Source organism: Budorcas taxicolor, chromosome 13 (genome assembly GCF_023091745.1).
Source record: "Budorcas taxicolor isolate Tak-1 chromosome 13, Takin1.1, whole genome shotgun sequence".
NCBI lineage: Eukaryota > Metazoa > Chordata > Mammalia > Artiodactyla > Bovidae > Budorcas > Budorcas taxicolor.
The window spans coordinates 50,829,135-50,849,900 of record NC_068922.1 but is presented as its reverse complement, the minus strand read 5'-3'; the positions used below and the strand labels follow the sequence as shown (position 1 = coordinate 50,849,900).

Sequence of the window (20,766 nt, the reverse complement as noted above, 5' to 3'; positions counted from 1 at the left end):
AGAGATACACACAACATCTTTGAGATATTTCATAGATACTGAAACCTGCTCCAGGTGGGGCAAGTTAATGATTAATGATGGTATGCTGCCCACAAGCAGGTAGACCCTAGACCAGTTGGACCTGAAGGTTAATGATGCTGACTCCTAGTTACCTCACCACCAGCCCAGCAGAAGAATGTCCAGGAGCTGATCATGCCCTCTTTAAACAGTTAATATAAAACTTCTCACTATCTTCCCCAAATTGGGACCCATAGTTTTGAGGGCATGAGCTAGCTGTGGCCTCCTTTGTGGGCAAAGCACTAAAGCTATCCTTTCCTACTTCACCCAAGACTCTGTCTCTGAGATTTGATTGGCACCAGTGTACAGAGATGCTGAGATTTCCGCACCAGTATTAATGTGAGGTGGCATGGGAAGGGGTGGTGGTGGCTGGGTGTGAAGTGGTGTTGCAGACAATCTGAGGCTAGAGGAAGCCCCTTAGGGACCCCCCCTCCCCCCGCCCCCAACTGAGATCCAGTGGATCTGCGGAAGTGAAGGCAGCTCGGGGAGGAGAGAGAGGTTCCTCTTCCTTTCGACGGTAGGGTTTGGAGTTCTGCAGGTAAACTGAGTCCAGGGCCCTAGCTCTGCTTGTTGCCTGGCAGGCTCCACCTTATGCCCAAGCACAGGGCAGGCAGGGCTGGACTAACTGCTTTTCTCTTGGGGGGCAGGTGGGAACGTTAAGTGCCCAGATTGAGGAGGGGACGTTGGAGCTCAGGTGGGGAGCGCTGGGTCCCGGTCCCTCTGCAAGAAGGGACACAGAGGTCCTCTGCCAACGCGGCCTCCAGCCTCCTCGCCCCTGTCCAGTTGAGCCCGGGAGGAGCTCGGCGCGTCCCCGCCTAGAGGCGGAGCGGGGGCTGGGCCTGAACGGATTGGGCGGGGTTGGTCGGGGACGTGAGGCTGAACGGGGCCCCACACAGGCCGCGGCGGCTGGCTCGGGCCCCTAAGGTCCCAGCAGCGGCTGGAGGAGGAAGCCAAGCGGCTGAGGAGAAGGGGAGGCGGAGGAGGCCGAGGTGGAGCGCCACTCGCGGAAAACTCTCTTCCCCGGCTCAGCAGGGAAAGGTACAGCACGCGCCTGCTCCCCGATCCTCGACCCCCGGCCGCCGGCCCCATTCGGGCGCAGGCTGGGGCTGAGTCGACCGCGGGAGGGTGAGGGGCACGCAGCAGCCCCGAGGGCTCGGCCGGTCCGGGGCTCCGGCAGCTAGAGCGGCGGTCGTGCGGGAGGGCGACGGTGTCCGGTGTTCCCGGAGGCTGGCGGGGGCGGTGGGTGCCGCGCCCCTTTGCTCGTGTTGCGGGAGGCGGCGGTCCGACCCGGTGGCGGTGGTTCCCGGGGCAGGGGCTGCGCTGGGGTGGAGGGCAGGCGGGACCCTGGGGATGCGTGCGACAGGAGAGCACCCAGTGCGCCCGGCGGGCGTCCTCGGTGGGAGCAGACAAAGCCGGGCGCTGACGCCCCGCGATTGCTCGGGCGACCCAGAGGGTGGGCGCTGGGGAGGGAAGAGAAGGCGCCAGGGCGATGGTCGGGACTCTGGAAGAGGCTGGGCCGTCCTCCCAAAGGGCCTCCAGGCAGTCTCCTCGCGGGGGGTATGGGAGGAGTCCCCCGGACAGGGTGGGGAGCAGCTCTCTCCGAAGAGCCAACTAGGGGCTCGCAGGCTGCTGTAGGTTAGGCTCCCTACCTTCTCGGAAAGGGGTAGGGAGTGTTGAGTGCTCAATTTGGGGGAGGGGCTTAGAGATAGAGCCGATGAGAGGCCTGGGGACCCCCTCGGAGCTTGCAGCAGGAAAAGGCATGGCCTGATAAGACAAGCGCTGTAGCTGGCAACTGTGGTGAGTTGTGCCCACAGGTTGGTTGCAGGATCTGCCGGTGGTGGCACATCCCGTGCTAGACCGCGAAGTAGGTGGGTAACTTGTCTGTGTCTGGAGCAGGCAGCAAAACGGCAGGTGTCTATGGGGGTCATTGGAATGGGTATGCATGCATCTGAAAGTGTGTAGTGAGGGACCCACGTCTGCGTTTTGCATCTTTGCCCCTCCTCCTCTTTCCTCTAGTTAGCTGGGGTCGAAGCATCCCAGTTCCTGCCTCCAGCTAATGCCTCCACTAGGATTCCAACGTAGTCTGCTCCCTGTCCCTCATTCTTCAGTTACCTCTCCTCTTGGATCATTCACAACAGTACCTTCTTAACATGCTTTGGCACCCCCCCCCCTTCCATTTTATGACCCCCCCCCACCTTTTTTTCTTCATCCCTCATTCTCCCCCAGCTACAATGACCTCACTTCCCTTCACAGTAATACTTCTCCAGAGAGCTGCCTGTACCTATGGTCTCTCTGTTCTTCAGCTCACTTGACCTGGCTTTGGTCCCACTGCTTCATTGAAACTGCCCTAGTAAAGGTCTCCAGTGGTTTATACTCCCCTATAAGCAGATCTTCCTCGACCTCCCTTGGTCTAGATCATTCTTTGTAATGTCCTGTCTTGACTTTTGGTTTTCTTCCTCACAAACCCCCTTTCCTCCTACCAAAGCCCTTCCTTACTTGTTTTTAAGGATGACTCTTTCACACAGTTGTAAATGTTGGAGGATCCTGGGCTCTGTTCTTAGCCCTCTCCTTTCTCCTGAGTCCCTTCTATTTATGTTCCCCTCAAGCTCTCATTTTTTTCTTATAATTTTTAAAATCATTAATTTCAAACATTAATTTATAAGCACAAATCTTAAATGTATATCATTTTCATTCTCATAATTTTATGTAGCAAATTTTATCTTCAGTTCTGACCTCTCTATCCAGCCACAATCTAATGATTTATGATGTTATAGGTATGAAAACTTAATATGGATGAAACAGAGTTCTGACTGCAGTCCCCAAGCATGACCCTCCTGTGGCCTTCCCATCTCAGTAAAGGCCCAATAACCCACCTGCTGTCAAAGACAGGAAACTAGGTGGCATCTTTTTCCTTCTCTCCATAGTTGGTACTACAGCAAGTTCTTTTGCCAAATCTATCTCAGGCCTATTCTTCATACTCTGACTCCATGCTACTGCCCCAGGCTACTGCCCCAGGCTACTGCCCCAGGCCAAGCTATCTTTTCTGTCTTGCCTTAATACTGTAGTAGCTTCTGCCTGCTTTCCCCAAGTCTGCAATTGCCTCCTCAAATCCATTTTAACAGCAACAAGAACAATTTAGAAAAATATTGAGTAGTCTCATTCCTCTAAGAGCCTAAACAGCTCCCTTTTGTACTTGGAGTAAAATTTCAAAGCTTTCCCCTGGCCTTTCAGGTCTCCCATGATCTGGTCACTGCTGACCTCCCCTAGGCTAATCCTGACCACTGTCCCCTTTGCATTTTTCTGACAGCCACACCTGAATCACGTCTGCCGTTTGAACACTTAAGCTTTTTCCTGCCCTGTGGCCTTTGCCTGTGCTGTTTTCTCTGCCTAGAATGTACTTCCAATGTTTTCTACTGGACTGCTCTGCTCCTTCTTATTTTTCAGGTCTTACCTCAAATATGCCTTCCCATCATTCTTTGTAATTCATCATAGCACGTGGTTTACTTTCTTCATTGTGCTTATCACAGTTCATAACCATTTGTTGCAGCTGTCTGTTTACTTTGTGTAGCGTCCTAAGGACTGGCCCACTGTTGCATCTGGAGCATCTAGCAGAATGCCTGGAATGTAGCCAATACTCAGGAAATCTTCAGCCAGGTGGGAAGGTCAGGCAGTGCAGGAGCCCCCTGTAAATCTCAAGTGATCATAGGACTTTTATTTTCTTTCCTTGAAAGCAGTTGTGCAAATCACTGCAAGAATCTGAGGGGGCCAGTGGGAAAAGGGAAGTAGAGACGGTGCAAATGGCTTAAAGGCAGGCCTGTACATGTAGTGGCAGATTGGATGGATTTGGGGGGTATGGAGTTGATGTGGATTGCTGTGGGTTGGGGATCAATGATTTCCTTTGCTCCCTTTGGTGGAAATCCAGATTAGATCAACAGAAGGGTATGTACCTGTGTGCTTGTGTATGTTTTCTAACTCAGGAACTAGAGATGGCCTGGGCAGCCAGAGCTTTATTTCAGGTTACTTTCTTGGGTGAATGCTGGGTACCCAGCCCTGGGGGCAGAGAGTTGAAGGGGAGGAAGAAGCTGAGGTCTGGGGGTCTCTAGTCCTTTATCTTCCCACCCACAGCTCTCCTCTTTGCACAAAGGAGCCCAGCTGAGAAATGAGCTGTTTGGCTAGTGTTCTCAGAATGAAGGGCTAGGAGTCAAGGGTCCTCAGATCTGGGGGCGGGAAGCGCAGCCTTAGTCAGGGAGACTGGTGATGGACCAAGATAACACTGTGAAGTGAGTGCTAGACCTAGGGGCTTGGGGTTCAGATCACAACTGGGCTGGCATGCCTAGGAAAGGCTTTGAGCTGGGATAGAACAGGGAGAAAAGAGGGTGTCCTGGGTGGGAGAAATTGAGCAGAGGCCAAGAGGCTAGTCCAGGGCCCTGGTATACTCACTGAGTGCCAGGCAGTATTTTAAGGACTTTGCAAACATTAGCTCCTTTCATCCTCTTAACAGCTCTATAAGGTAGGTCTTATTCCCATTTTACAGATTGGAAGACCAAGGCATAGTCATCCAGCTCAATAGTCACAGAGCAAGGATTTGAACTTAGGCAATCTGGCTTCAGAATCCATGCTCTAAGTCACTCTACTCTGTCACTTCTTTCTTACCTCTCAGACATGTGAGCTGAAGTCTTTTTACCAAGTGTTATTTTTCCTGACTCCCAAAGGTGCTTGGCCTTGGGGCTGGAGAGGTAGGAAAGAAGTCAAACCCTCTAAGGGAGAAGGGGTCCTTACTCAGAGTGGGTGGCTGAGTCTGTCTGTTTCATGCCTCTCCTTTTCTTCTAGGAGGGGCATTGTGCCCAAGCCAAATAGGGTGTCATGCATAATGCGATTTTGGGGAGCTAGGGAGGACATTTTCTTCTGGTACAAAAGCAGCTCCCTGCTTGAGATGCCACCATTAGAATGTCACGTCTTTGATTCAGCATTGCCCCATTGCCCTCTTCATCTGCCTGTGGGGACTCCAGAGAGGTCAGATAGGAGCTCTGCAGATAAACTAGCCTGTTCTGGATTCAATCTAGGATGTTATGAGGTGGAGGTTCAGACTTGACCTTGGGAAACCTGGATGGGGGTCTAAGTAGAGCTGGGTTGAAGGTGGGAGCAGAGCTGGGGGAACAGAGAAATGGGAACTGAAAAGAGCTTACTCTACTTCAGTATTGGCCCTGTCCTTACTTCTTTCTGTGTCTGTACAATGAGAGTCCAGAGACTTTTTTTCTTTGATCCCCAGAGGCTGTGGAAGCCAGGAACTCCTTGAGGTCCATGCTTGAATACCTTCTTGAAGACCCAGGGCAAAGGAGCAAGGACTTCTCATGGGATGCCAGCCTGCAGGAACTGGGCCAGAAAGGAGGGGGTGGGCAGGAGGGTGTGGCAGCCCTGTCCTTTGAGGCTTTTCTGTTTGGTCATGAGGATGCCTCGGGGCAGGTGACTTGGCCTTCCAGGGGCCTGGCTAAATAGGCAGAAAAAAGGTTTGTTGACCACACAGGGATGGAGTCTCCTTGCTCCACATTCTGACCCCAGGTTTTAGGGGATCTGCTTATCTATCTCAGCAGACCTCCCAGTCCCCCAGGAAAAGAGGGAGATTCAGAGGCATTCTCTTCTGCATTTTCCACATTGTTGCTGGAAGCTCATTAAGCCCATGTTTCTGAGGAGTGCTTCTTCTCTGAAGTATGCAATGGGCTTGTCCACCCTGCCCGAGTCCTTGTCTGCTGAGTTGAGGTGAAGACAGGCTAGAGCTGAGTGTGGACTTCCCAATAACTGACCCTGGGCCTTGTTACCTGGAATTGGCACTTGACATCTGTGCCCCATCCTGGTGCTTGGAGCCACTGGGAACACAGGACTGGGTCCTCACTCATCAGGATATAAGAGTGAGCCAAGCCAGATGTGATATAGTGGAACGTGGTTCAGAACAGCTTCTTGGAGGAGGTGGTGCTTTAAGGGGCCTTTGAAGTCCTGGGTGGCTTTGGCTAACACAGGATGGGATGGTTTTCCTGAGGTGGAGCAGGAGCCCAAGCCTGGACAAGTCAGTTGAAGCACTGATTGCCAAGTCACTGAGTCTAGACTTGATTCACTAGGCCCCCAAGGAGCCGTTGAAGCTTGCCATGAATGCAAGGACTTGATTACATCAGTGGTCTATAAAAGTATTTCTCAAACTCTAGCATACATGTGGGTCATCTGGGCAGCTTGTTAATAATATTCAGGTTCCATTTCAACAGGTCTGGGATGGGGCCCAAGATTCTGCATTTCTAAAAAGCTCCTGGTTGGTGTGATGCTGCTGGCTTATGGGTTATCTTTGTGTAGTGAGGTTGAGACTGGGGACTTTGGGCCAGGCAGATGCAGGGATGGGTACAGATCAGGTGAGACCTGAAACAGGTAAATGAGACTGTCTTGGCTCCTGTGGACTGTGTTGGGGGAGGTGTAGAGACTACTTGTATGAGGGTAGGGCAGAGGGGAGTTATGAAGAGGGTATGGGATGGAGGGGCTACTCTGTTGGGAGGTGGGGCCAAGTGAGGGGCTTCTGGGAACTTGGGTCTCAGATTGGGAACACAAGCCTGATTTCTAGGTTGCCAGACTTTGAGGAGCTCCCAAAACCATGAGAAAGTATCTTAGGTGACTGCCCCAGGGCAAGATGACACGTGGGTAGCATGTAGGGCATCTTATCTCTCCCCACAGCCAAGCCGGCCTATGGTTAGCCAATCTGGGGTGAGCACCCTTCCTCTAGCCAGGGTGTGGCCAAGGAGATTAGGGAAACAGCTGACTCCAGCCCTAGACATGCCATCTTCTCCTCAAAGCCCCGAAAGTCTCCCCAGTTGCTGAGCCATTACCCCCCAGCAAGTAACCCTTATCGCCGCCTGGCCTGCGTGAGTCCTTGAAGCTGCCCTGGTGGTTGCATGAGTTGTTGTTGGGCCACGTGGGTGTGGGGAGGCCCCTGGCTGGGTCACTACAAGCAAGTGTCTGCTCTGCTTTGAGGCCTCAGTTTCCTGTCAATTGAGGGATTCAGTCTTCTCCCTGGGGAGCAGTGGGGAGAGTTGCAGGGTTTGTTGAACGGAACACTGCATCTTCCCAGAATGGCAGCTTAATACATTTTAATCCTGGATTACTACTGAAACTCATGTGCTAAAGATGGAGTACAGAGAGTGATTTGCCTAGAAGAGCTGTCCAGCTTGATTTGGGGGAGTCTCCCAAGACCCCTTGTTCTCTGGGCTTTGCATAGCCTGAAAGGTAGTATCTGAGGCCCCTGGTCATCCCTCTAGACCCTAGCAGAAGTGTAGGCAGTCACCCTACCCAAAGGAAGGTAGGAAGTTCAGTTCAGTCACTCAGTCGTGTCTGACTCTTTGCGACCCCATGAATCGCATCATGCCAGGCCTCCCTGTCCATCACCAACTCCCAGAGTTTAACCGAATTCATGTCCATCGAGTCGGTGATGCCATCCAGCCATCTCATCCTTTGTCGTCCCCTTCTCCTCCTTCCCCCAGTCCCTCCCAGCATCAGAGTCTTTTCCAATGAGTCAACTCTTCACATGCAGTGGCCAGAGTACTGGAGTTTCAGCTTCAGCATCATTCCTTCCAAAGAAAACCCAGGACTGATCTCCTTTAGAATGGACTGGTTGGATCTCCTTGCAGTCCAAGGGACTCTCAAGAGTCTTCTCCAACACCACAGTTCAAAAGCAGCAATTCTTTGGCGCTCAGCTTTCTTCCCAGTCCAACTCTCACATCCATACATGTCCACTGGAAAAACCATAGCCTTGACTAGATGGACCTTTGTTGGCAAAGTAATGTCTCTGCTTTTGAATATGTCATCTAGGTTGGTCATAACTTTCCTTCCAAGGAGTAAGGTAGGAAGAGCAGACGCTAAAGACACTGGTTCTGCTGCCCTGGGCAGTGCCACGAGGGGCTTTCAGGCTGAGCTCCCAAAGTGTCACTCATAACTCCTAAAAGGGGACCCGGTGCTCCCCTCCTTGATTCCTACCCATGGTCTCCCTGCTGTGCAGGCTGTCCTGAAGGGTGGACTGTTGCACTTAGTCGTCGTGTCTAACTCTCTGTGACCCCGTGGACTGTAGCCCGCCAGGCTCCTCAGTCCATGGGATTTCCTAGGCAAGAATACTGGAGTGGGTTGCCATTTCCTTCTGCAGATGGAACCTGTATCTCCTGCTTTGGCAGGCTGATCCTTTACTGCTGAGCCACCAGGGAAGCCTGAGGGGTTGGGAGGAGGAAGTGTTTCTCAAAGACTGTTCTGAGAAGCCTCAAGGTTTCAGGGGACAAGCAAGGGTAGAAACTGGAAAAGCCACTCTACAACTCTGTGGGAGATTCAGAATGCATTTAAAAGACTCTGACAAGTCCTGTAGAAAAGAAACTGGTATTTCCTAAACTGATTTGATCATAGAAAGAAAAATTTTTGAAGACATCCTAATAATGACTAACTGACCAATAAAACACCTGATGGGAGGGGCTGATGTGGGAGGATGTTGTTCCATGAGAGACTATAAACATGGGTGATAGGTGGGCCCAGAAGTGCCAGGGAGGGGAGGTAGGATGGAGCAATAGCTTCCTGGGAGAGGTGGACTTGGTGGTGTGGGTTCAGTTTGGACAGTCAGTGGAAGAAAAGAGCCCTGTAGAGGGAGGGATGGCCAGGAGGCGACTGGGGCCCAGAACCAGTCCTGGGTTCTAGGACTCGGGTTCTAGGAAGCTTTGCTTCACTTGGTGGGTGAGCAAGGGACCCAACAGTAGCCAGGCCTGAGTCTTAGGGATTCTGGGAGGGCCTCCTACCCCATCATCCCCTGCTGTCTTCTTGCCCTACAAGTTCTCTCCCATCCTTTAATCTCAGAGAGTGGGATTGTGATTCCTGGGCAACAGGCTAAAACCTCTCTATGCCTCAGTCTCATTGGTACTGTGAGGATAATGCTATCTCCCTTTTAGGGTTGTGTAACACCCAGATTCTTGTTGCCTGCTCTTAGTGTGATTGAAAGGGCTGCAGGCAGTGTCTCCAGGAGGATCCAGGGAAGCAGACTGTCAGAGATTTGAAAGGCACAAAGGTCAGGAAAAGACTCTGATAATGGGAAGGATTGGGGGCAGCAGGAGAAGGGGACGACAGAGGATGAGATGGCTGGATGGCATCACCGACTCAATGGACATGAATCTGAGCGAACTCCGGGAGTTGGTGATGGACAGGGAGGCCTGGTGTGCTGCAATTCATGGGGTCGCAAGGAGTCGGACATGACTGAGCGACTGAACTGAACTGAACTGAAGGTCAGGAGAGAGCGTTGATAGGGCCCACATGGGGTTTCATTGTTGATGGCTCATTATGTTGACCTCGCAAACAAAGAATAAAATCACAGCGATCCTTGAAATGACCAAATTGCCCAAATGACATTCTGTTTTCTCACTGGCCTACCTTCTCATAGATATGAGACCACCAGATTCCAGACCTCTGGCTACGTGACCACAGGACTCAACTACAGGCTAAAAATTAACCATCCCTTCAGAGAATTTTTCATTGGTGGGGTATAAGAAAGACCCTGTCAGAATTCTCCTTAAGGGCCAGTCACCCTCTCGCTTCACTCTAATAAATTTCCCTTTTCTTGCCTGACAGTCCGGCTTGCTCTCTTTTTCTTTGCACTCACCTTGAGGCTTGGGGTAGGGTCTTGATTAGAACAGAAGAGTGATCTGGAAGGGCGAGAGAAAGAGTGAGTGAGGACTGCCTTTCTAGGGGAGTGGCTAGCAGGGTGGGGATATCTGGGCAGAAGGCGGAGGTTTCACATGCCCTATGGGCCAGGTCTGGGTGTGGGAGTCTTGGGGTCCAGTGGGTGTGTGCAGAAGACAAAGGGCCCGAGGGCAGGGAAGAGGTGTCAGGGACCTGTCTTCATTCATTAGGCCACTGGGAACCATTGAAGGCTTTTGGGCAGTGCAGTGGTTTGATCAGAACAGTGTTTTAGTGAGAAAAGTGGCTGGGTGTGATGGTGGGTGAGGAGTACAGGACTCCCTACTGGGCTTCCTAAGAGAATTGCTGTGCCCTTTCATGTCTCAAGCATGGGGCCAGGGATGAGTGAACTGCTCATAGTCATTTTCAGAGCTCTGAGTCATTTTCCCAAAAGGTTAAGAATCTCACTTTTGTCACTTTCTCGGAAGGGGTGTCTAAAGTGTAAGACACGGAGAATCCCTGGGCCTGTGCTCCTCCTGCCTCCCCTGTAGCTGGGAGAGGAGGTCAGTGAGGTCACCCTTCCTTGCCCCTTGTCACACCTCATTTCCTCTGAGGTGTGAGGACTCTGGTCAGCAGCTCAGGTGGAGGTGATGGAGGTGATGGTATGGCATTTCAAACAACGATCCAGAAATTGCCATAATAGTGCATGTGGGTAAGAGCCCTACTTGCTGACAACAGCTCTCAGGGAGGCCCTGGGTGCTCAGTGAGCTTTCTTACCCAGTTCAGCTGCACTCTCTTCTTCCTTTGCCCCTGTTTCTTTCTTCAACTAGGCAGGAACCCAAGGTTTCTCCTGCTCTCTCTAAATCAGGAGTCAGTAGGAGGGGATGAAGAAAAACATTTGGATTCAGCCAAACCAGGGTGGCTTAGCTGTGTTGGGGCAGGTAAATTCAGTACCCCTGCCTCTCAGTCTAGATTCCATTAAAAAAAATAACTTATTTATTTTCGGTTGCACTGGGTCTTCACTGCTGCCGTGGCCTTCTCTCTAGTTGTGGTGACTGGGTGCTAGTCTGTAATTGTGGTGCCTGGACGTGTCGTTGTGGTGGTTTCTCTTGTTGGAGCAAGGGCTTTAGGCATGCAGGCTTCAGTAGTTGTAGCTCTTGGGCTCTAGAGCACAGGCTCAGAAGTGGTGGCATTCAGGCTGAGTTGCCCTGTGGCATGTAGGATCTTCCCAGACCAGGGATCGAACCCATGTTTCCTGCACTGGCAGGTAGATTCTTTAGCTGCTTCTTGGGGGAGGGTGTTAAGGAAGGTTTAAGACCAAGAGAAGCAGCACTTGGAAATGAGTTGTAATTTATTAGGAAACAGAACAAAGAACCCAGCCACCTTCTGCAGCCTTGTCCAAGGCCCTGATGGACACATAATTCCTCTCCTTGTGGTGCATGGGGCATGAGCTATTTCCCAAAGATGGGAATGCTGGCAGTGCCAGCAAGTAGCATGATTGGGTCTCAAATCTGGGTTCTAGGACATCTGGTTTGATGCCCTTTTCTCAAGTCACAGACCCCTCAGAGCCTATCTCCACACCTTCAACCATGCCTTCCTACCCACAACCAGACCTATTCCCCAGGCCAGTCCAGCCCAGCCCCACCCCAAACTACTGACTCCAGGGAGAGAGGGCTGATGGGTGCTCTCAGTGGACAGGCAAATAGCTAGACGTTAAGTCAGCTAAGTAGGAGACACACAGGACCACCAGTGGGCAAATGTTCATAGCAAAGATTTTTCAAGTGAGGTCTTTAAGTGTTGAACGCGCATATCTCTTTTACTTTCTTCTGTTTTGGAAAATTAAAAAATCATATACACTTAGTGCAAAATTTTGAGTTAATCTGAGAAAGTAACTCAAGAAAAGATGATGAATTTGATTCATTCTCTGGCTTTAAGAAAGAGTCAAATCTGAGCCTTAATATCTTAGTGTATTTTAGATTGCCAGATGATAGGTTGTGGAACCTCTCTGAAACTCACTCAGTTTTGTCCTCTGTAGAAGGGGGATATTGACATGATAAACCTAAACATTCCATGCCAAATGCTTGGCATTGCCCTCTGTACCTCAGACATACTCAGGGAAAAATAGTGGTAACAGCGATGATAGAATTATAAGAACAGACTTTTCTTGATTCTAAAAGCTGGTGAGTTTTTAAGTTTGTCTTTGAACTCAACAAAAGAACTTGAAGAATATGTTTATTGTCTAAGCTCAGTGTTTAAACTCTGTAGGTGTTTTATGGATTAAATCATGGGGCCCACATATGCATTTTGAAATGAACACCATTGGCTTTTCTGACTTGGTTCCAGCTCTTTCTGAGGCTGGCAGGTGATAGCAGGGGTGGAGGGTGGTGGTGTTCTGCTTCAGGGTTGAACTTTATGAAGAGCTCTTTATTGGGTGATCCTGTATAAGGAGAGCACAGTTAAACCACCTTGGAGTTACCAGGAGAGGAAAATCTTGGGCCAGAGAGAAGAGGTGACTGTTTAGAGGGAATTATCATTTAGCCGCTCTTAGAACTTTCTTTTGTGCTACCAAAATCACTATCCTTGTCACTATTTATGGAGGGTAAAACCAAGGGCAAAGGGCTGTGGTCTGGCAAGCCTTAAGTCAGTCCCCATGGGACCCACAGCCCACCTGACTAATGCCTTGGCCAGGAGGCGAGTGGCCTCTGGGCAGCAAGTTTTGGCAGTGTAGCTAGCCCTGGGTGCCTGGTACAGTTTGTACAGTGCCATTGTGTGGGGAGGGGTAAGACAGAAGTGCCAGATCGAGGACTATCCTCAGGCCTGCTGCCCCGGGAGGCTGACCGAGGGCCTGAGAGGTGGGCAAGTGCAGGGTAGAGAGCTGAGCTGGGCATTGACAAGCCTGCTTTGCCCTTCACTCTGTCTGGGTGTCCTCTGTCACACCTGTGAACGTTTCTGAGCCTGTTTCCTCATCTTTTAAATGGGCACCAGGGTGTTTGGGAGGATTAAATGATGCCATGAATGGAAAGTGCCCAGCACAGGGCCCGGCACACGAAGGGCTCAATAAATAGAGATTTGCTCTGGGGTTTATTTAGTAACTGGACGGTGGAGAGATGTTTTCTTCATGATCATGCATGCCACCTGTGCTCTGTGATAAACCATGTTGAGTTTGGGGGTGATGAGCAGAGAAGAGGGAGCTTTGCAGGAAGGGAGCTTTGCAGGAAGGGAGCTTAGAATGAAGGGGAGCCTCTTCCTGCAAATGCTGCCTGAACCAGCAAAAGCCTTGGATATCTCAACTATGCCATTAGGAGCCTGAGTCCTGCGCTGAGTAGAATGGGGACCCCACCCGTGGCTTGGGAGCCCCACCTGTGGCTCCAGAGTCTCTCTTAGAGAGGAAACTCTTTCCTTGAGAGAGCCATGAGTGGGGTCCCCACTCTACTTAGAGAGCCCCCCACCCCCTCGGGGCTGGAGCTGAAGCACAGATCGGCTTTGTGCAGAGTCACGAGGGGCAGGCAAGGGGGAACTGCGCCTGGCCGAGCTGTCTCACAAGCCTCAGTTCTTGTCAGTGATTTTGAAAGAGTCATTGGAAACTGCTGACTGTGCTGACTTCCTTCCCTCCAGAACTATGAGGCTGTGGCTCCTGGCAGGGAGAGGGGAGAAGCCCTGCCGGGAGGCTACCTCTTCATCTGCCAGCTCACCCCTCCTTGGCCTCAAGTGCCCTGTCTTCTGAATGGGTGGATCTCCATGTGGGCACATTAGCTCAGGTCAGGGGCTGGGTAAGGCCACGCCTGCAGGTGATGCCTTATGCAGTGGGGCTGGGAGAGGGGCCCTCGGCTGTGTGGGGGCAGGCTCAGCCCTGTGATGGGAGGTGGCCCGGAGGAGCATTCCTAACTCTCTTGAAGCCCCAAGGAAAGAACTGGGCTCTGGAATCAGGCCACCAGGGCCCTTCTCTTGCCTGTGGGTCCCTGAACCAATTTTTGTCTTTCTTACTTCACAGGCTTGTTGTGAGGGGGAAAGGAGACGACCAGTTGACAGAGAACTTGTAAGGGTTGGTCCTGGTGTCATGACTGGCCACCCAAGTCATCCTGACCCCATCCTTGCTCTCACTCCCACATTCCTTCATTCAGCAAATCCGTAGGAGGTCACCACAGCATTTGTAGGCTCTGGCCCCCTCTTGCCTCTCACTTCCTCTGCTCTGGTGTCACTCTGTCAGAGAGGCTTCCCTGACCTCCCCATACAGAGCAGCTGCCTCTCCCCTTATCTGCTTTGCTCTGTGGCACCTGTCACCCCTGGCGACTCAGACAGTAAAGAATCTGCCTGCCAGTGCAGGCGATGTGGGCTCGATGCCTAGGTTGGGAAGATTCCCTTGGAGAAGGAAATGGCAACCCATTCCAGCATTTTTACCTGGGAAATCCCATGGACAGAGGAGCCTGATTGACTACACTCCATGGGGTCGCAAAGAGTTGAACACGACTGAGTGAATAACACAGACACACACAGACACACACACACACGCATGCACACACACGCATACACCTGTCACCCCAATCCTTGATGGGGAGGCATCTGGCTGTTTCTGTGCAAGAGCCTGTCACAGAGTAGCACTCACTCAATTTTATTGTTGTTTTTATTGTGGTAAAATATACAAAAAATTTATCACTTTATCCATAACATGCAGCTCAGTGGTATTAAATATATTCACCTTGTTGTGCTACCATCACCACTAAAACTGAAATTCTGTACCCTTTAAATACTAACTCCGTTTTCCCCTACTCCCCTGTCCCTGACAACTCCCATTGTACTTTCTGTCTCTCTGAAGTTGACTACTCTTCGTACCTCATATGAGTGGAATCATATAGTGTTTGTCCTTTTGTGACTGATTTATTTCACTTAGCATCATGTCTTCAAGGTTCATCCATGTTGTTGTATTAGAATTTCCTTCCTTTTCAAGGCTGAATAACATTCCATTGTATGCAGTTACCACATTTTGTTTATTCATCCATTGATGGATGCTTGAGTGGATTCCATCTTTTGGCTATTGTGAATAATTCTGCTATGAAGGAGGGGGAAGCTGCATCTTGAGGGAAGCAAAACATATATCCCTCCAAAAACTTGAGTGGGAGCCCAAGATCCATTAGAGAACAGATGTGATGACAATACCCATTTTGCAGATGAGAAAACAGAGTCTTCCCCGGGTCACTTAGAGTTAGACCTCATCCCTGCACTCTGGGTCCTCTCTGAGGGTTTTTCCTGTGAACCATGGTTTCCATGAAAACCATGGTGTTAAAGGTAGTCCCAAACGAGGAAACTATTTAGCAAGCTGAGTCATCAAGGGAAACACAAAAGTGTGTGTGTATATGTGTGTGTGTTGGGGGGTGTTGGGAACAGAAAGACAGAGGATGAGGAGAGAAACAAAAGGTGTCTTCCTGGGGTTCCCCAAGGGCCATGGTGACTTGGGTGCCTCAGAACAGGGCTGGTATTGTCTTGAGGCTGATTTTCTCTCCCCAGATTCAGCCCTTCCCAGGGTAGTGAGTGACTATGAGTACCATCTCCCATCAGCCCTCCCCTGCCCATGGCCTGATTTACGTCACCAAGGGCAGTCTCACACCAGTGTAGTCACTGGCGTAGTAACCAGCTCTGTGGTCTCTTATACTTCTGTAGTTAATGGCTTCCTAGAGGGGTGGATAGAGTTGGGATGTCAGGTCCTGCTCAGAAGGAGGGAAATTCAGGCCATGGGGTCTCATCCTAAGGGTTGTTAAAGGGAACCACAGTGAAACCTGTGCCTTTAGGTCTTTGCTGGGGACATAGGACACTGGCTAATAGGGTCCAGGGTCCTGGCTGGCCTCATTCAAGGTACGGGTTGTGGATGTTGGCAATTTTATCTCTGGCAGTTTGATCTCAGAGCATGATCCACTCATTTTTGCTGAAGGTGGGCGGGATCTCTAGGATGGATTCCCTGGTTCCACTGCCAGCTGAGCTTTATGCCCATCAAAAAGACCCTATCCCTTCCCTGACTTCTCCCCTTCCTTTTTTCCCCTCCTCCACCCCTTCTCAGGTAGTCCCTGGTTTGTGTCTCTGCAGGCAGCTATAAGCTGGGTTCTTAAAACAACTCACTTAGTCTATCCCACCTTGCAGAGCATTGAGGGAAATATGAACTAGCCAGAGCACTCACCTCCCCAGGAATGCCTTCCCGTCCTGCCCACCAGTGCCTTCATGGGTCATGCCTTTGGCTCTGACAACCCCCCAAACACTGAGTTTAGGGCTGTCTTTTTTCCATGCAGTGCAGGCTCCCCACTTCTCTTCTGAAAAAGGCTTACAAGGCCTTTTAAAATTGTGCTTTTAGGGACTTAACGCATTTGGTTACAGGAAAGAAATGTGGCTTTAAAGACATTATGCTTGGAGAAAAGTCTAAATGCCAAGAAGGAAGATGTGGTCCCTAGAGCCCCTTCCCCATGTTGGCCTGGGAGGGGCAGAGAACACTGCCGGTGGGAGGGCTCTGCAGAATGCAGCCCACATGCTTTGTCTCTTTCATTGATTGAGCTTACAGTTGGCAAATGGCCACCATATCTGATGCCTACTCCCCACCCACTCCCTGGCAAGACTGGTGGGATAGTCAGGCTGAGTCAAGGTTGGGGGTCGGTCATACACAGGCTGTGGGATAGTCTGGTTGATGCCAAGGCTAAGGTTCACCCTGATATTAGGGTTGGGGTCAAGGTTGAGGCTAAGCTCAGATGAAGACAGGTTCTTCTACACATGAAATGGAGCTCTGGGCCCTAGAAGAGGTGGCTCCTTCCTTTTCTGTACTAGTCTCTTTGGGGATCATCTTCCCTTTCCCTCCCTCTCTGAGGTGACCCTGGCAGGTGGCCCCACATTTTTTCTGTGCTATCATTGAATTCTCCCAGCAGTCCCACCAGATAGCTGTATCTATCCCCATTTTACAGAATAGAAACTTAAAGACTGAAGGAGGCAGGCATTTACACATCAGATGGGGCTTAGAAAAATATGTCCAGAAGACGGGGTACAGGTGCTATGCCTTTGGGGTGAGTTCAGAGGTATTTGTACGTGAAACCCAGAGAAGAGAAGACACCAGTCTGAGGTCACTGCCAAGAGAGACTGAGCTGGCGCCTGAATCCAGGTCTCTGGGTTCCCAGGCCAGTGTTCCCTCCATTCCCCCTGTCTTCTTGGGTCACAGACTGCTCTTGCCTTGTCCCCACATTGACCCACCCCAGCCTACCTTCCATGACTGGCCAGGCCTGGCCCAGCAATCCTACTTTTTTCACTTCCTGGCTGGCTAGCCTGGGTGAGGAGGGCTGGAGAGGGTCTGGCTAGGAGGAGTTCAGGCTCAGTCCTTCCCTGGGGTTGAGGGTGGGAGGAGCCTCATGGGCAGACACAGAGCCCCATTGTCAGGGCCGCTGTGCAAAGCAGCTGGTCTGGGATTTCTGGGCGTTTTTTACATTTGAAGAATAATTGCATTGTCTAGGGGGCCCTTGAGAATCCAAATCCCTCCCCAGACCTGTCAGGCAGTCCAGAGAGATTCCTCAGGACCAGTATCCCAGCTTCCCTCCCACTCCCTCCCTCCTGTGAGGAGCCTGAGGCAGAGAGGGGTTCCTTCAGAGAAACCGAGGTAGGGTTGCTTCTCCAGGGCACTAGGAGTATCTGTTGGGAGGAGACCATTTTAAGTCCCTGAGTTTGCTTAAGGAAGGTACAACTGGCCCCTAAAGCTCTGGACAGAGCTCACACGAGCAAGCATGTGGCGTACAGAAGCCTGCTTATTGGAAGGGGTAGGCCCATTTTGGAGTGCTTCAGCTGTTGGGAGTCTGGACTCTAAAGGGTGACTGGAGGTGAGCCAGGTGGGCTAACCGCTTTGGTCATACAGTTGTCTGGGGTCTGGTCATTCATCCTGGGATGACCCTGAGAAAAGGACAGGGAGACAGACACATTTGGGAGCCTGAGCTTGTATTCAGAAGGGAGCCAAGGATAGGCAGGCTTTTGTTTCTTCTGAGAGACAATTCTGGAAGGGTGAGGGGCTCCTGGGAGCCCGGTCCCTTGTGGCACTGTTTTTGTTGCAGTGTTCACTATTAGGGAGGGAATTAGCCTGATAGGCTGAAGTGGGCTCCAATACTGAGGGGGATGGGGCGTCCTGCACCAACCTGGGTCATTGACATTCTTTGTGATTCACTCCCAGGGCTTGAGGAAGGGGTCACCAGTCTAGTCTGGGACCTCAGCCCTGCTCAGTGATTGTGGAACTGCAGTCTCACTTGAGTAATAGGCAGCAGGAGTTCCTGGGGGTGAGATGCTCATGCTTCGGGAACAGGCTGGGGTTGGGTGGTGGTGGCTGCAAAGAACTCTCATTTCCAAGATGTCTGTAGCTTCTGGAAACATCGGTAGAGCAGGCCTTGCTGGTGGTTCAGTTAACACAGAGTCGTGCAGTCACACAGTTGCACAAGCTCTGTGTCCTTCACAAGGCTGTACATGTGTTAAGAGAACCCAGAGCCCCCTTCTGTAATGTGTGGGGAGGAGTGTTTTCCATAGGCCTTCAGAGAGGCTAGGCTGGGGATACCTGAGTCTTTGGTGAAGTTGGAGTATGTGTATATGTTTGGAGGGGGCAAGGGAGTGTGTGTAAAACTGGGCAGGGAGTGAAAACTGGAACCAGAAAGAACAGCTGGGTTCAGAGGGGTCAAGGGTTGACATGCTGAGGCCTTCTGCATAGAAGTACATAGTAGATGTTCATGAATTGTTAGATTTAATCCCTGGCTGTGCTTGTCTTGGTTGGATGGCATCACCGACTCGGTGGAATGAACTTGGGCGAACTCTGGGAGATAGTGAGGGACAAGGATGCCTGGTGTGCTGCTGTCCAATGGGGTCACAAAGAGTCGGACATGACTTAGTAATTGAACATGCTGTCTTTAAGGGATGGAACTTGGAATAGGCCCAACAATTCTCCAGGAGTGTGGTTCAGTCGGAGGAGGCAGGCAGGCAGGCACCTGGGGAACAGTGATATGGGGTGTGGGGTTGACAAGATTTGACCTGAGGGGTAAGGGCAGAACTTCTACTTAGGATGTTTTTGAGCCTTGTGAGTGCGCTGGCACTTCAGTGGTTTTACTGTCATTGAGAAAGCATAAGGAAATGCATGGTGTCCCCAGTTCAGTTCTGGGCTCAGCGAAGTGGCTCAGCAAATTTAGATGTTGGAGGCCTGGACTAAAACATGTTTTTAGTATCTGGCAATTAGGAAATTCTTCTTGGAGGGCTGGACGGGACTATCTCTTTTATTTTTTTAATTTCTTGGAGGGTAAATTTCCGAGGGTGACAAAATGAAACTGCTGAGTATGTTGGGAGAAGGTGGGTGGGAAAGTGGCAGTGGACATATGCTCGGTGGCTAGCGCCCATTCTTGGCACCTGGCTTCGTAGTTTTCACTCATCCTTCTTTGATGACCCTGCCATGGGACAGGGCCTTTCTTCCCTTTTTCCTCTCTTCTGTCTGCTTTCCAATTTGGCTACTTGGGTGGGTTCAGCTGGGGCAGTGTTGGCTCTGGCCTGCAGGGGGAGGTGGTGGCCTGCAGGCCAGAGAAATGGGAGTGAGGGTAGGAGGGGCTTGGGGGTTGGGTGGGGAGGCAGTGGGGCATCTGGATATCTTGAATGGCGGCGGAAGCTACTAGGCATGGCCTGCCTGGGGACATGGGAGCCCTACCCTCCTTCCCCTGTTTTGCCTTGGAAACTGGAGCAAGAAGGCAAGAGTCTTTGCTCCTTCCCCCGCCTTCTCCTCCCCCTTCCCCTCCCTGCCTGGCTGAGCCAGCACTTTTTTCTTCTCTCCTTTATCTGCTCGAAAAGTACAGGGTGTTCTGTTTCTCCTGTGCATACAGATCAAGGAAGGGTATGTTATTTATTTATTCATTTACTGAAGGCAAGAGAAGGAGAGGCAAGCATCAAGGAGCATTAGGTGATTTTTCTTCCTCAGGAAGGCATTTTCTCATAAAATTAAAAAAATTTCAAAGGAAGAGATGGCACAAACCAACAGAAAACAAATGTGCTCCCTCCTACTCTGAGATAACAGAGGGTCCAAAAGTCCAGTTTAGCATTTAACTGAGGGCTCAGCACACAGTAGGTGTTTCTAGGTATAGTTTTCTCTCTTCGCTTCAGTTTGGATCCCAGGGTAGATTGACTCTATGGGAAGATGGAGATGCCTCATTTTGCCATCTACGGACAGTGCTTGTGACTTCTCTGGCTTAGGGGCTCCAGGGGTTGATAGGCCCATCTGGGACAAGGCTTGTGGAGACACAGAACTAGGGTTAGCAGTGAGGGCCTGTGGAATAGGTGACTGACATGGCCCCTGTTTACCTGTTTCCACCATGACTTCCCTATAGCTCAGATGGTTAAGAATCTGCCTGTAATGCAGAGGACCTGGGTTTGATTCCTGGGTTGGGAAGCTAGGGAATGGCAATCCACTCTAGTATTCTTGCCTGGAGAATTCCATGGACAGAGGAGCCTGACCATGGGGTCACAAACAGTCAGACACGACTAAGCAACTACACACACACCACGGCACCCTATGGGTGATGTCTCTTTAAGCTGAAGGTCTCCGATATGTTGGGAACGTCCTTTCTGTGTTCATCTTAAAGGCAAACTGCCTGCCCACATTTCCCACACTCCATTCCTGAAGCCTATACCAAAGGCAGTCTAATAAAAATTTAGCTATTATCAATTTTCTAGTTTTTGTATTAGATGATGAGTTCTTAGATGCTTATTTTAAAATAAGTAAATACAGACAATCAAAATAAATAAATAGCTTTTAAAAAATTTAGCTACAGAACTTTACAAATGATTTTCCTGGACAAGGATCTTAAAAATGCTGACAATCTCTAGACATCCAAATAAGGCCTTATTTAACTGTCATAATAACATATGTTAGGACACGCTGGACCACGTGAGAGAGAAAGAAGTGGAGATTGGAAAGCCAGGAAGTTTAGGTATCCCCTACCCCAATGTGCTACCCCAGGCGTTTCTTCCCTTTACAGGCCTCCCAAGGCTGAAGTTATCCTACTC

At 50.7% G+C, this 20,766-nt stretch overlaps 1 protein-coding gene across 1 annotated transcript in view; it reads left to right on the top strand.

Moving 5' to 3' along the window:
* The first annotated feature begins 928 nt into the window (after positions 1 to 928).
* SMOX (spermine oxidase) overlaps positions 929 to 20,766 on the top strand; it is a 35,478-nt gene continuing 15,640 nt past the window's right edge. The window contains exon 1 of the mRNA XM_052651083.1: positions 929 to 1,095. The gene's annotated coding sequence lies outside the window, so the exon portion shown is untranslated. The remainder of the gene's footprint in view (positions 1,096 to 20,766) is intronic.